The sequence below is a fragment of the Rutilus rutilus genome (genome assembly GCF_951802725.1).
Source record: "Rutilus rutilus genome assembly, chromosome: 15".
Classification (NCBI taxonomy): Eukaryota; Metazoa; Chordata; class Actinopteri; order Cypriniformes; family Leuciscidae; genus Rutilus; species Rutilus rutilus.
Genome location: NC_140220.1, coordinates 28,848,938 through 28,865,962, shown reverse-complemented (window position 1 = coordinate 28,865,962; position 17,025 = coordinate 28,848,938). Strand labels below are relative to the sequence as shown.

The window sequence follows — 17,025 nt, the reverse complement described above, 5'->3', positions numbered from 1 at the left end:
AGCAACAGTATCTGTCAGAGTGTCTGATAGGGCAAGCTGCTTTAAACTTGTTAACTATAACTTACCAGTTATTTTGAAGCCCTTAATTATGTCATGTTTAGGACAAATTGTTCTATGTACTTTCACTGCAGCAGCTCACACATTTTTCAGATGTGCTCGTATCAAACTACCGTATTGATATAAATTGTATTGCCTCATTCCATTCCGTTTCTAAAAAATATATCGATATATCGCACAAACTCGATATACCGCCCCACCCTAGCTTTACCTAATTCTAAATTTGAATACTATTCAGGACGGATATGCAAATCTTTTGGTTTTTTCCTGAATGAATCAGTGTTTGAAAGAATCGATTGAGTGAATGATTCAATGATTGAAAAAAGTCCCTTGTTGGACATAAATACCTGCTGAAGACTGAAAAAATCCCCACCTCTAAAGAGCAGACTGAAACGCTCAAACACAGACAAGCAGAGCAATGCAAACAGGGAAAAGCCCCAGTGCTGTTGCATTCTCCATGGAGCACATTAAAGAAACGGACTGCACGACTACGCTTTATTCTGAAAAAAAGTCTTAAGTTCAATGAAGGTAAACGTAAGTGACTTGAAAGGTAATGTGACTGTGAGAGAAAGGGGGAGAGACAAAGTGCAACCAGCTATATTATTGTGATCGCCCGTGTGTGTATGTGAGTGGGCGAAATGGTGTGGGTGGAAAGGTAATGGCTTTGAGCATGTGGAGTGATGAACATCTCCCCGCACAACACAGGAGCTTCAGTCTCCGTTTCAAAACTGATGAGTCATCTCGCACACCCCGTTTGTTCGTTTTTAGTCAGACATGGCCCAGAGGGCGCACTGTAGCTGCTCACCTACAGAAATCTAATTAGTGAGTCTGGATGTACAGGATTTCATCCATTTAATCCAGCTAACAGGGGCTTTATCCACACAGACACTAGCAGACCACATGGGGAGACGATGATAGCCTGAGACTGCATTACTGTATCCTGTTTGCGTAGCTTTATCCTCTAAGTTATGCACTTATACATTCTCAAGGGCCTCTAACTTTTTTTAAAGGAACATGTTTTCTGCGGAGAAGCTTTGATATTTTTGTATTAATTTGAGATTGAGTGTACGATCCTTAATTTCTACAGCTCGTAGGGTGTCAGCGGTATCACAGCAACACCTTTGAACAGCAACACTTTCACATGGCTCTGTGGTGAGGTGTTTTCAAGCTTTGTTTCCAGCACAGCGCAAATTCCTGTGGTTCTTTGTGTGCTAAAGCATCAATTATAGATATTTCTTGTATTTAGACGTAAACATACTAAAGCACCTGAGTTAACAGATTCAAATTTTTTATAAACTGCACAAAGGGCCAGGCCATTGTTCCTGTCTTTGCACTTCATTATAGTGTGCAAAAGTTCTCTAATGTGCACAAATAGATTAGATCTCTTGTTACGCTGATCTTAGTGCACTCGTGTGCTGTAATTATTTTTAGAATGCCCCATCTGTTATCTAATAAGGTGTTTTTTTTTGTTTGTTTTTTAAGTGCATGCATTTTGAAAGTATCCTCCTGGAGAAAAAAACATTTTGATATCAAGATTTCACTTATGATTCATCGCTGATAAATCTAGTACAAATGTCATTTCCTTTTCCGTGCACTCTCATTTTTCACACAAACCTCATCACTGAGATAAATAAGTAAACACAATGCTGTTATTGTTTGACTGGTTGGTTTGCTCAGTACAAGATGTGGCTAAAGTGTCTAAAGCCAAGAACAAGAACAAAAATTGGTTTGGCTCTAGTTTGAACTCTAAAAGAACCTTTAACCAACCACACACACACACACACACACACACACACACACACACGCATAAACACCCACTCTTGGCCTCAGCTGACAAATGAACAATAACAACCTGTCAAGCATGGAAGTTCTGTCTTTCATCTGAATGTCTGAAGATGTTCTGCAGAGTACAATTTTCTGTCTAGAATTTTAAGAGACCCCTGCCAAAAGCGAAGCTTAAAGGATTACTCACTCTCATGTCGTTCAAAACCTCTGTCTTTCTTTCCTCAGAAATTTTAAATGATGTGCTGGTCATTCTTTTCCTTGCTGTCGCAATGAATGGGGACGGAGGCTTGCGGTAACTGAAAGTAAGCTAAGCTGAGATAAAATGAAATAAATTAAAATAAAATATAATTTTTTATATGATTTCATTTCTGCTTCCCAGTGAAGCAGGTGCATCTTAAATGGCAAAATTCAATTTGGCAATTCAAAAAAATAAGTTAAAGTACTAAAATTACTAAAACTAAACATTTTACATTTTATATATTTTTTTAAATGGCAAATGCACATAACTAAAATTGAAAGGAAAATATAAAATTACAAATAAAGCTAATTACTAAGCTAAAAATGACTATAATAGTATATAAACTATACTAAAATAACACTGCAGTATAAGTTAAACTCAAGGACCAGATCGAACAAAATCATTCAGATCAGGTTTGTGAACTGGATTACCTGAAAAGATCCCATTCAAAAAAAAGATTTTCTCACAAATCAATCAGGCATTACTTCTCTCAATAAGAGGTCCAAATATTCAGTGAATAATGACTTGTATGAATTGTATAACTTCAGAATATGTGCCTTTTTGGAACAATCTCTTTTATTTCTTGTTTTTCTCTCTCTCTCTTTAAGCCTGCACGTGAATGAAGTATATGTGAGAGTGTGGGTGAAAGTGTACGTCCTGTGTGCAGAGCTGCGCAGTGTTCTCAGGGGGGGAAGTGTTACCTGTCCTGTAGGTAACCTGAGCTGTTGTTAATATCCGTGTTGTGAATGGCGGTTAGCCTGCTCCCCGAGGCTCTGCCGGGGAAGCAGCGATTGACGTAATCAAAGCGCTTGGCTTGAGCTGCTTCGTTGGCTGGCCTCGGAGTTTACGTCTTTGCACCTCTGTCGGGGCTTGCCTCGCACCTTAGCAAGCCAATATAAGGATGTCATTTGGCACCGTGTTGCTCTGCAGCGACCGCAAAGTCAATTAATCTTCTCCGAAATGAGTCATCAAGTGTGGCCGACTGTCGTGCATTCGACTGGTTCAAGGGGGCCTGTTTTGATTTTACACCAGTCCTTACTGTTATGACTCATACCTTTCGGCAGCTTGCGGGATTTGACATGTCGTCTGATATTGCGCTGTACCTCTGCGAACTTCAACCAGAACAATAAAACCACTTATTTAGCCATTTTCATGCAACTGTTTAGCAGTTCTTCCTGTACAGAACTCTGATTATCTTTTCCGATACGCTATATAAACAATAATTTTAAGCTCTTATACCAGGGGTGTCCAATCCTGCTCCTAGCAGAGCTAAATAAGATCTTTAGAATTAGAAACTTCCCAGTAGGTTTTGTACGGATGGTACAATTCCATAAAAATAAGGTAAATGGCAATGTGAAAAGTTTATATTGCAAATGCTGAACTAAGATCAAAAAATGATCATGATTTCCACAAAAATATTAGGCAGCACGATGTGGAGTAATGCTTTGCCATCACAAGTACAAATTACGTTTTAAAATATATTCAGAGAAAAATTTTATTTTAAATTGCATATGTATATGAACATGTGCTTTCTACCATATATATACATTTCCATACATGCGTGTCAGTACTTGTCCACTATCTTGCTTGAGGAGGTTCAGAGAAATTCATTCTGCAAACGTGCCATCTGAGCCTTAGATATGACACTGTGTTGAAGTGGTAATTGCAGAGGGAAGATTTGGTGGGTTTTTGTTTGTTTTAGCACCAGTGAGGGGCCACTTTCTCTCACTTGTAGGTTAGTTAGTTAAATAAATGGCCCCGTCCAAACTGCAAAGTCTACGTTATATCTCGCCTGTTCTCCCTATACCTGTCTGTTTGTCCACTATAGAGCGATGGTGGGAATCAAAAGTCCCATGACTTTGATGGTCTGCCTTAAATCAGTCACTCAGTCAATCCGACGGCGCTGTGGGGCCCCTGGGAGAAGACCACAGGGAAAGGTCACAAAGTGCAGGAATGCTTCTTGAACTCCTTGGCACTTTCGTATGTGTACATTTAATCCTTGTAAAATGTTTCTTGTGCAACAGTCAACGCCATAAATGATTGAAGTGTTCTGATCCTTGAATAAAAAAAGACTAATGGGAATGCTTTATATCTATGTAAGGTGCAGTGTGGAAGATTACGTTTAAATCATTTTGCCTGGGAATCATACAATAACTTTAATATTATTAAGTTAGGAGCACTAGATGATGTTCTTAAGGTGGAAGAAAAGGGTAACTTGATAAGTAAGTACACTTCATAGACAGAAGCTATACTTAGCTTGTTTGTTTTTTTAATAACTTTCTATTTCTTTTCAAAATCAAGCAACTACTCAATTTCGTGTACGCTAAAATCCACATTGTGATGGGGAGCCCTGAATTATAAAATAAGAAAAACAAATTAAGTGTCTGCGGCGGCTTGATAATTCATAATTACAGTACATGCATGCTCCCTAGGGGAAGAATTCTACTTTAGAAATGAGAATATTTTTAGTTGAAGCGCTCTTGTACAAACAGTAGGATGGTTTGGCACAAAGCTTGCTGGAATTGTGTGCAGGTATAGGCTGCTTATACAAAGTCACTGATGCACTAAGTCATCTCAGCTCTCTAGTACTTGGATGTTTAAAATAATCAGTGTAGCTTATTGTTGTTATTATTATTATTGCGTTAATAGTATCTTTTTATACCAGTGTTTTGTATGCATTTTGTATGTTGGTTTAAAACGCTTTTAACATTTTCATATTTTTTGCAATACAATTAACACAATGAAATCACACTGGCATAAATTCATTCAAGAGTCAACTAATGAAGGTAGATTTTAACTGAAAGGTTGAACTTCACAGGACAGGAGCGTTGTTTATGAATATCAGGACGGGGCAAGTTGTCACATTTGCTTTGTCTTGTAAATGTATTAATTGCATTGCCTGAATTGGTTTGGTACTTTATTTATGTAAGACAATAACAGTGGAAATAATCACTTTTTTTTTTTTAACCAACACTTGAAGATATATGTGTGCCTATATTTTAATCGACTTTCAAAAATAAACACTGAAAAATTTCACTTGTAAAACAAATCTAACAAAAGTAAAACAAATAAAAATGTATTTAATAGACTAATTTGAAAGTCATAACATAGTAGTGACCTCGAGTGATGTTAGAACTGACTTCACCCTATATTCAAATCCTAATAAATAAATTTGATTTTGTAAGCATATTGCATAGTTTTGCTTTGAGTCAGTTGTTTTATTTGTATTAACAATGAAATATGGGCATAATTTTTGGGCTGTCATAATAATAAATTATAAACACATGCAAAAACAAGAGAGAACCAATGAAATATTAATAACTAATCATGTAGTTAATGTATGCTTTTTCCTGTGAGTTTTTTTTTTTTTATATATATATATAGTAAAATAAAACATGTAGCTGTAGGCTAGTTAAGTTTACCCCCCTCTTAAAAAAAAAAAAAAATCTTTCAAAAATAATTGTAAGTGTGTGTATATACACACAACCATTTTTGAATAAACTTATTTGATAGGGCTATTACAAAAAGTGAAAACACAATAACAGCATGGCAGAAGATTATGTCGCCTACCGCATTTCAAACCGCATGTCAGTTTCAATCTGTATCTATTCTATATGAAAGTCTCTCAAGACGTGGGTCCCAGTCCTCGTCTGGGATCAGCCTGTTCTCGTGAAATTGGCGTCGGAACACACATCGCTTTTCCCCGCTACTCTGATTCGCGAACCGCGGCAGCGCACATATTTGGAGTAAAGTGCCTTGCCACTGGAGGCAGCAACGCAATGCGCAGCGCAGCGCTGTTGTGAATGAGGGCTGGGATGACGTCAGTGCGCGAATGTCAACAATGTAGCGATTGAGAGTAGGCGTTTCATTCGAGTGTAACAAACAGAGGAGACGGAGCCGCACGCTGCAGAGATCACCACACACACACACATTTACACACACGCGTTTTTATAAACACTTTTACAACCATAAACGTGATTTTTATTTTTTTTCCCCCTTAAAGAAAAAGAATTATTGTAAGAGTGCACCGCCAAAAAAACGTGATCTCCCTGCAGCCCGGGGACTTTAGGAGTCTGCAAGGAAGTCATCATGTGAGAGGAAAAAAAATTGCTAAACGGACAAAAGGGCTGCATCACAAGGGAAAAAAAAAAACTAGGCTGAAGGTGAGTTGCATGATTATTATTATTATGTTTTTATCCATGCCTCCTGTGCGTTACATGCGGTTCATCTGTCGTAAATGGAAACGGAGAGACAAACTTGTGTTTTTGAGTGGGCTGTTTCACAGTTCTTGGAGGCTTTGTTTCACGCTATACAGGCAAATATCACAGAAAGGGAAAAAGCTAGACCGCATGCCTGCCAGGGTTTACTTCAGCTGAAAACACACTCCCGTTTTAACGTAGTTACCACATCCTGTTGTGCAGCAGTGACAATAGTTTGAGTGTGTTTGCTAGTAGTGGGATGCACTGCGATCCCGGGGGGAGGAGGAGGGGTCAGGCATGGCTTGTTTTCGCTTAAAGAAAAGAAGTTGTCACTCGGCCTTGACCGATCATAACAACGACGGAGACCCCCGGTGTAGATTCCCGCCTCCTTTCCTTCCCATGAATGGAGGAGTTGAGAATTAAAGTGGGGCTTTTTTTTTATTTTTTTATCGCAGTAGTTTAATAAATGTCGCAACGTTTAATATTCTTAACGTGATTTGATTTTAAAATCGTGATCTATTATTATCAGAATCACACACGAGTGTGTGGGCGCTGCATATATCAGCTCATCTCTGTTTCAAAGAGCAATCGGCTAAAAACACACGGCTGGTTGGGAAATGTGCTTACTGCAGTGGGTTGTAAAAATGGGAAGCAAGCTGTCTTTGTTCTGCACATCTCTGATGTAAACCACAGCCATTGCATTACACACTCTGATTAATCCCCATAAAACCAGCAGCATATTTGCTGTGTAAGGGACGGCGAGCCTTATTTGGTTCAGCAACCAATGCAAACGTCTCGACTACCATTTAAAGGAACGAGGGAGCGTTTTCAGCGCGCGCACGCTGGAATGCTGGATCTCCGGTCTTCCCTCAATGATGATGAACAAACTCAACGAACTGCACTCTGTGATGCAGGTGTTTCGCATTATCACGTTAAGTTCCGCCTTGAATAATATGACTAATTTAACGGACACCGGCAGAGGTGGATGTAATCAGCGCGAGCGCGCATTCGGGAATGCGATGTGATAATTACTCTTTTTTTTATTTATTTATGTGAATTGGTTAAGTTGTTATGAATGACTTGGCGGTTTTTTCGCAGGTTTAAATCACTAATTCCCACACATGGACACAAAAAGCCACTCAGTAATAATAAAAATAGGCATGAACCGGAAGGATGATTTTGTGTTGGGACTCCTGGACAATAATAATGTAGGCTATATGTGAATAGAAATATATAGACCTATGTATTTTTGTTCTTTTGGACATGATTCAGTTCATTTAATTAATTAATTCCGGTTATTCAGTAAGTGAGTTGACAAGCGTCTGAATGAATCAATGTAATGAAGGCATTTGAAATGAGGTGATGCAGCAGTTTGAGCTGCGCGTGCATTCCTTTGTCTGCGGCGCTATTGAATCGTCCAGGATATTTTTCATTTGCCCACAGACTGAATTGGTCAACCGCCAACGTATCGTTAAGTAATTTTACGTAGTTTTGAATGTTAAATTAATTTCACATTGTCCTAATAGCCTATTCTTGGCATTGCTTCTTTTTACACTTGTCCCTTTTATAAAACTGTTTACACTTGCGCCCTCCCCCTTCTATTATAAGCCTTTAAGACAGACTGTAGCAAACCAACAAAATATACCAACAAATATTGTCTTGTTTAAAATAAATATGATTTTTAGGTTTGTAAATCGATTTGAATGTATAGAAACACGTGCATAATCTCGTGTTGTAGATATATGACGCCATTGTCTCCCTGATGGAGATCACAAAGATAGGCTATATACATTTGCCATCAGCAGATGCCTTAAAGAGATAGGCTAGTTTTATTTTTTATTTTTCAAACAATGAGCATTCTGTCATCATTTACTCATATTATTCCAACCCTGTCCAACTTTCTTCCTTCCTTGGAACACAAAAGGAGATGTTGGGCAATGACAGCCTCAGTCACTGTTCACTAACATTGCATCTTTTTGCATCATACACTGAAAGTGAATGGTGACTAAAGCTGTCATTCTACCTATAACTCCTTTTGTGTTCCACGGAAAGTAGTCCTATGGGTTTCGAGTACAAGTAAATGATGCAAACTGAATATAATCTTAATAATTGTTACACATTTTTGTGTTGTGCTATAGGTCTGGTTTAAGGTAATTTACCTGAACTGTATAATAATAATAATAATAATAATAAGTTTATTAGATTTTCCCCCTAAACAAAAGTATTTGTGCTCTCTTTTAAAGTAGGGGTTTTCAGTTTTTTAGATTCCACAGACCCCCTAAATATGATCATCCTTGTGTCATTTTAAAAGGCAGCTATTGTATATATTTTCATACATAAAGACCCCATTTATATTGTGAAAAGTGGAAAATAATATATGGGAAATATTTAGATTCTTTTTGTCTACTAAAAATACTGCACATTTATTCATTAAATCAATTTATTATTATTTTAACGTCTTTTTATTTTGATGTATTTTAATGCATTTTAATTTGTTTATTTTCTCTCTATTATTATTTTTGCATTTTTTACACAGTTTTTTTTCTCCCCTAAACTTTTCCATGGTACTCCCTTTCAGCCCCCTCGGAGTCTCCGAAAGTTTGAAAACCCCTGTTTTAAAGTACTATGCATAAAACTCCTCCTTATGCCAAGCTATCTTGTTCAATTTGATCAGATATACATTTTCTTATAGGGAAAGAAAGGCCACTGTCAGCACTCGTAATAAAATCATATTCTCAGGGAGGATGAGTCTGCAGCGCAGTTAATAGCTTTATTAAGATCCTCCTCCATTTCTGATATAAATCCACCCTCAGTTTGTTTTCTCTGCAAGTCATTCTCTCATGATTTGCTAATTTTGCTTTGCTCACAACTAGATATTTAGAATTAGAATGAATTATTCATCAAATGCAAATTCCCTAAATTAATGATTTGTATTATTTGTAATGTATTCTTGTGATTTTATTCTTTCTTTAAAGAACATGACTGAATTTACTCCATTCAAGGTCAGTTTAACAGCAATGTTTTTTTTTTTTGTCCAGGCGTTCTCATGCTGATGATTCATAAACTGACAGGTTTTAACAATAATTCTTCTAAAGAGCCTATCCCATTTTGGTTGAGTTTACGGATGGCGTTGAATAACTGGAGTAGGAAAACAAACGGATATTTTACGTCGACCTCATTAATGCCTAATGATTGTTATTGGATTAAGTGTATTTTAAACACTCATGCATCATAGTACTTGAACAGCAGTGTTCTGGTACATTTGAGTTTTTACAAGTTTTAGCATTTCTTCTCTCCCGCCTGTTTGAATAAGCCCACCAGTAAAGCTCTTCGCAGAGAATAAGAGCCTTGGGTATGAAAACATGTTCCCATAGCCGTCCCACGTCAGCACTAAGGCATGTTTGACCGAGTTCCAGCCTTTGAGAAGGAGAAAAAGAAGAAAAAAAATGAGAGCGAGAGAGCAAGCTGAGCCATTTAAGTTCAGACGAGACTTTTTTTCTGTTCTCGCATGGCATTTTGGGTGGCAGTGAGTGATTGGCATCATCAGTCACTGTGCAGTGAGCGTGTCTATAATGGAACACAATCCCACAGACAGTAGAAGGAATCTCTCTGTGTTCGCCCTCATCAGTGTTTGTGCCAAGGCAAATCTCACTGGCTGTAACCACAGGCCAAATCCTGACTGGACCATTTTGCTCTAGGATTTTTGGGATTGCCGTGCCTGTGTGCTGTTACCTCACTCGGATTGTAAATCACTTTGTCTGTGCACTTTGGCATCCACTTGCCCATCTTGTCATCCAATGCTCTTACACGCAAATAAACGTATAAATGAAAAGATTGACAGGCTGCTCCACATCTGGCCTGAATTGAGCTCCAGTTAAAAACAACAAGCGCGAACGAGCAGGAAGTTTATGGGTGGAATAGTGGAAGCGTTCGACTCAATGGAAGCCCATAAAATCCACACCAGGAATTCCGTAACAGTCAACAGTCTCTCCGGCCCACGGCAGCGGGCAGAAAGAGAATTCCACTCGGAGCGCTGAATTAACACAATTACCGCCACGTTTGGATTATTGCTTTTTAAACTCCTTCTTTGCGGGAGTTCTGTTTTTATGCTGAATCGGGGGATTTATGTGTGTAGTTATTAATGGATGACGTGTCTGTAGGATTTTCTGTAGCACAGCTGCTGTTTTGATACTGTCAGCCCGTCTCGCACATAGAAAACCTCTCCCGTTCTGCTCTCTATCTCATTGATTATCAGTTAGATGGAGATTGTCAATGTACCTTTCAAAACTTTAGGGTTTTAGTAAGATTTTTTGGTCACACTTCTTCAGTTTAGGGGCCAATTCTCACTATTAACTAATTATTAACTACGACTTTTGCCTCAATGAACTCCTAATTACTGCTTATTAATAGTTAGTAAGGTAGTTGTTTAGTTTAGGTATTGGATTATGTAGAATATGACATTTATATGTGCTTTATAAGTACTAATAAACATGCTGCAATATACATGCTAATAAGCAACTAGTTCATATTGGACCCTAAACTAAAGTGTTACTGTTTTTTTTTTTTATCATTCAAAACAACAAATGTATAGCCTACTTTACCATAGCAAGTATTAAAACGATCAAAAGTGAAAGAAAAGATATTTACAAAAGATTTCTGTTTCAAATAAATGCTGTTCTTTCTATTCATCAAAAAATCCTGTAATAAATGTATCACAGTTTTAACAAAAATATTAAGCAGCACAACTGCTTTTAACATTGCTAATAATAAGAAATGTGTCTTGAGCAGCAAATCATCATATTAGAATGATTTCTGAAGGATCATGTGACACTGAAGACTGGAGTAATGATGCTGAAAATTCAGCCTGTCTTCACAGGAATAAATGACTAAATATTTTTAAATTGTAACATTTCACAATATTACTGTATTGTTCTGTATTTCTGATTAAATAAATGCAGCCTTGGTGAGCATAAGTAGCAAAGTATTAAAAAATCGTACTGATCCCAAACCTGTATAAATGCAAGTTGTTCTAAGACTTAATAACATTTGTCATAATTTGTCAGTTTAGCTTAAATTTAGATCCAAGTCATTATGAGCTCTGTGTAGGAGTGTAGAAGCGGGTTTACTGCCATTCTAATTTTGTCTAAGAAAAATTAAAACTAGCCGTACCTGTCTGAGTAACAGCGAGGGGCCGTTTCATGTGTTGTTGTTTTTTTGTTAGATCAAGCTGATAAGTGTCATAGTTTACTCATCTGTCACTCTTATTTAGGAGAACATCATTTGCAGTCATTTGTTAGTTTTGCTGTTTCTCTGGCAGGTATTGAAACCGCAAAGTTCTTCAGCATTGTGAAACTATTCAGTTTCAATTTACGACAAGTTTGGTTTCACCATTTGAGCACGTTGCCCTGCAAGTTTTAGATTCTTTATGTAAAGTACACGTTTAATAATATTTCTAATCAAAGTTTGTACTCAAAATTTTTGAGCCAAGAAGGTTTAAATGCATCTTCCATGTCATTTTCATCTTTAAAAATGAATTAGCACAATTATTCTAGGTAAAAAAAAAAAGTCTAAAACGCTGTGGCAGTTATCATGAGTCACACCTTCCTTCAGCAGATTATTTGCTTTAAACTGAATGTCTGAATGTGTTCATCTACCCATCCTTATGTCTCTTCAAACCGGTTTAATTTTTTTCCCATGGACATGGTGATCACTTACTTAGTTTAAAAAAAAAACAAAAAAAAATATTTGTGTATCAAAAAATCCTGAATATGTATCAATAAAATACACGTTTCCTTAAACATATTAAGTACCAAACAAGCATATTATAGTGATTTCTGAAGGATCATGTGACACAAGACTGGGGTAATGGCAGCTGGAAATGTAGCAGTGCCATTACGGGAATAAATGATATTTTAAAACATATTAAAATAAGTTATATCAGGTTGTAATTATATTTCACAATATTACTGTTTCTACTGTGTTTTCGGTGACTTATTTCCATATCAATATGTATTTTAGGTTGTGTTTTTAACCCGTTTTGTACTTAAACTTGCACCCTATCTCGCAATTATTTAAAGAAGTACTGATTTTGTATTGCACAAAACAACCTATATAAGTATAAAGCTAAGTGCATCTCTTGGAGATTTCTGTGGATGATTTGTCCTGTGTGTGTGTGTGTTCTGTGGTTAAATTTAGATCCGTCATTCCTGTCAGAATATCCATGCCTGCAGCTGCTGTGTCACATGTGCACTGCAATTGGAGAACTACAGACCACTATATCACACTGTTTTCCATCTTTCAGACTTTCACTGCACTTTGCAGACTCATTCATGTAGCTGTTCTTACTCTGCAGTCTACAACTCATTCATTCTCACATTTCCCATGTGCCAGACATCTCTCTCCTCTCCTTATCTCCTCTGCATTCCTCTTAGAGTGGGAGTTTAACCAATAGAAACTATAGATCCAAGTAAGGCTGACTCAGTTCTGTCTGTCTTATCTCAATGTACAGTACAGCTTACGCTGTGCTGACTTGCTAACAATAGATAGAGGGGTCCAACAGGTGGCTCACTATCATTAGAGCAGTTAGGTCCAACTGGTAGCCTTCAAAGATTCCAGATCATTGGAAGCATGTATGATCCGTAATAAAGACAGCAACCAGGCATATATTGAACAAGTCGACATCTATCGCATCATGACTTAATAGGAGGTGATGAGGGAACATTACCCGCCAGTTTTTGCACACCACCCGAGTACTAAAATAAATGTGGTGAAAAGGAGTTGAGGGTGTGTTTTTTGTAAGCTTGATGTATCTCAGATGTGCTTTTGCGGAAATAAGCGGAGCGACTGTTACAATGACACATACGTATTAATAATTAAACAAATCTTTTCACACAATCATTAATGACTGACACATTATGTTAATTTAAATATTATATATTATTTTAATATTAAGACTTTATATTTACATTTAATTGTAAATATTAAATCTATGTTTACATTTATATTTAAATGCAGATTTTATATTTATATATGAATGTACACCAAGGCTGCATTTATTTTATTTTATTATTATAAAAAAAAAAACAGTAATATTGGGAAATATTATTACAATTGAACACAACTGTTTTCTATTTGAATATATTTTAATTTGCTCAAGAAACATTTCTTATTATTATCAATGTTAACCACAGTTGTGTATATTGTTTTTGATAAATAGAAAGTTCAAAAGAACAGCATTTTTACTATATATATATATATATTTATTTATTTATTTATTTATTTATTTATATATATATATATATATTAGTAATATAAGTTTTTAATCTCTCTTTTGATCAATTTAATACATCCTTGTGGAATAATAGTATTATTTAGTTTAATTGAATTAATAATAAATAGCATTAATTGTATTTTTTTAAATCTTACTGAATCCATTATTTGTATTATGTATTTAAAAGTATGTTTTTTGCATAATATTTAACATGGCAGAGTATTCCAAATGAACGCCAAGTTAACTTCTCCAGATATCCTGTGTCCAGTATATGGAGGGATGAGTGTACAGTAGTGTGCACCATGGGAATTGGAAAGCAGCATATAGGTAGTGTCACTGGATCTCTGTCTGCAACTCTCCCTCTCTTTCTCACTCTCTTAACTGTCCCAGCATTATTTATGCGCTGATGTGCTGCTGTCTGCAGAATTCTCCAGGACACCTTATCAATGCTTGGCTGCTCTGAAGCCTTAAGCGCTACCACTTCAGCGCTACTCTCTCCAGAAATGACAAACCGGCAATCAGTGACCCGAGTGAAGCAGGCAGGAGTGTCTTTACCCCGCCATGCAAACAGCCGGTCCAAGTGCTGCAGTGAATGTGGGCCAGGCATAGCCTCAGGCAATTTACATACACGCACAGTATATATATACACATCCATACATACATGACACGCTGTCACTAACACACCCACACAAATTAAAATGGTCTCACACCACAAAAGGACTAAGGAAACTGTGAGGGAGGGCAGGGGTGTCACTGGCCTGTGTCGGGACGGATGAGTCATATGCATTGTGCTGTGTCAATATTGATGCTCAGTCTAAATATAACCTAAACCTACACACTATACCACAAAACTTCCTAAAGCACATGCATACACACACACTAGTGCCGCCCAGCCTGGAAAATGTTTTTTTTTTTTTTTTCTCTCTCTCTCTCTCTCTCTTTCCCCCTTCTGTCAGGATGACGGTATCAAATGCGTATTTTAGCATATATGAAAAATAGAGCATTCCAGGGGTAATGTGAAATGCTGCTATAAATGTTTCATGCCAGATTTACACACCCGAACCGTGTACGTTTACGTGAACGATTTAAAAGTTTAAGAGAAATGTCCGTCTGGGTACCTGTGCCAGCAGAAGTCAGATTTACAGAAGTGTAGATGTTTTTTTTCTCCGCTTCCCTGCGTCATTGGATGCTCTGTCGAGGCTTATCCCAGGTGAACATACCACAGCTATGCTGTCAAAACCTCGTCAGAGAAATGCTTTTGCTAGATTGAAAAAACAAAAGAGACGGTTCCTTCACCTTGGCAACTTAATTTTCGAATTCCTTCGATTTCCAGCCAACCCTAACTTGCAGAAAAATGTTTTTTGACCTCTTTCTCCCCCTCGTTCCCTCTTACTTTTTCTCCATTACTTCGTATTGGATTGCTGTATGGGACAGCAGTAATTTCAAACAATGTCGGCTAAGAGCCTGAATGAACTGAGTCTCAGGCATGCTAGATTCTGAACTTCCTGCCAAGGTCATTTTCTTTCCCCCTCTGCCATTTTTTTTTTTTTTTTTTTTTTTTTTGGATGGGAAAAAGTGACTTGAGTCCACAAGAGTGGAAGGTATTTAAACAATCAGCGGATTCCTGGTAAGTGGGTGAGATCATTGTTTTAGAGAGAGACAGCAAGTAAAAGGAGAATCAGAGCTGGAGGGAGGGAGGGCAGTAGGGGTGACCCCTGTGTGGCGAGTTGTTTTTCCGTTTGCCAGAGCGACTCAGCAGGCGGACTGCACTCGGAGGGAACGTCGGCTCTGGCAAAGGTCAGAATTCCTCCCAGACGGATTTATTTGTATTGCTTTGCACTTCAGAAACGAAGAACAAAACATTCCCATTGTGTGTGTGGAGGTTGTTTTACACAGCGGTCTATTGGAAACATCTGCAAATGATGAACGCTTGTATGAATAATCATGAATAAATAATAATCTTTCAGCAGTCGTCAGCGCAAACAAGTCAGTGATGTTTAACACCCTAGAGGAGTGATGGATGTATTCACCTCAAGTTGTAAAGCTTTCCTCACTGTGTTTGGTAACTTAGAGGTTTTAACACAAGTTTGTGTGTGTGTGAAAAAAAATGGCAACAAGTTTGTTGGATTTATTACTTTACACTAACTGCTTTGAAGGTTTAAAAAAGGGTGATCTGGGGGGTGACCAGTTTCACATAGTGTATATAACATATATATATATATATATAAAAAAAAATTTTCAGAGTGATACTTTTAGATAATGAACTGAAGGGATGTTTACTAGCTGGCAAAGTTCAAACAGTGACATATAACAGCCAGTTACTTTTTTAAACAAATATTTTATCATACATTTATGTTAACAATTAACTCAGCATCATTCATTGATTAATCTGATTAATGTTTTTTGCCAATTAAAATGATATTTAGATGAATAACTTGGTATAAATCTTTATTAGTAATATTTTTTTGCATAACATAACTATTAACTGTATTTTTACAATCTTTATAATTATAATTTTTATAAATAAATAATAAAGTAGATTAAGAAATCATTAATATTAAAGGATTAAGTGTTTTAATATTTAATAATTCATTTAGATCTATTTTTGTTAACACTTTACAATAAGGTCTTACTAACATTAGTTAATGCATTAACTAATATGAACTAACAATGAGCAATACATTTGTTACTGTATTTATTAATAAAAAATACAGTCGTTCATTGTTTGCTCATGTTAGTTCACAGTGCATTAACTAATGTTAACAAATACAACTTTTAATTTGAATAATGTATTAGTAACTGTTGCAATTAACTAAGATTAATAAGTGCTGTAGAAGTATTGTTCATTCTTAGTTGATGTTAACAAGTTGTTGTTAACTAATGAAACCTTATTGTAAAGTGTTACCATTTTATTTTTAGACAACACGGACCGTCCTCCGTTTTATCGTTTCGTTATTTTTGTCACCGTTATGATCTCAATATGCATCGTTGACTGACCGTTAACTTAACCTTCAAAACAACAGTTTATTGTCTGAGAGGCGTTTTACGTTTTCTGTAGTAAATTGATGATTTGTGGGGCACTGAGGTGTGAATGAATAAAAACAAGCATGATATGTGGTTTTACTCTTTGTGCAGCTGGAGGTGTGTAAATGTGCGTGCATCCTGTGAGACTCGCACAGGTGGTGAGGGGGAGGGGTAAGAGGTGGGAGTGGAGCAGCAGGGGTGGCGTGACCACTTCCTGTCTCAAATGTACAGTAAATCGGTCGTGTTTTTACCAAATCAACACCGTGCACCGGTGGTGGCTTTACGCTGCCTGGCAGAATCCTCTCATTGGTTGAGCTCTTGCAGTGTGGCTTGCAGAACGAGACAGCTTTTCTTTGTTCTGTCTTTATTCGTGTAGAGATGTTTTTCGCGGTGTCTTAAGGGAGAACGATAACAACAGTACATCGTTTGCGACACACACACAAAACACAACT

At 37.0% G+C, this 17,025-nt stretch overlaps 1 protein-coding gene across 3 annotated transcripts in view; it reads left to right on the top strand.

Annotated features, from left to right (window-relative positions):
- The first annotated feature begins 5,928 nt into the window (after positions 1-5,928).
- The window catches only part of bach2b (BTB and CNC homology 1, basic leucine zipper transcription factor 2b), a 102,036-nt gene continuing 90,939 nt past the window's right edge, over positions 5,929-17,025 (top strand). The window contains exon 1 of one of the 3 annotated variants that reach the window (XM_084432542.1): positions 5,929-6,243. The gene's annotated coding sequence lies outside the window, so the exon portion shown is untranslated. The remainder of the gene's footprint in view (positions 6,244-17,025) is intronic. The other 2 variants (XM_084432543.1, XM_084432540.1) reach the window with 2 other exon arrangements.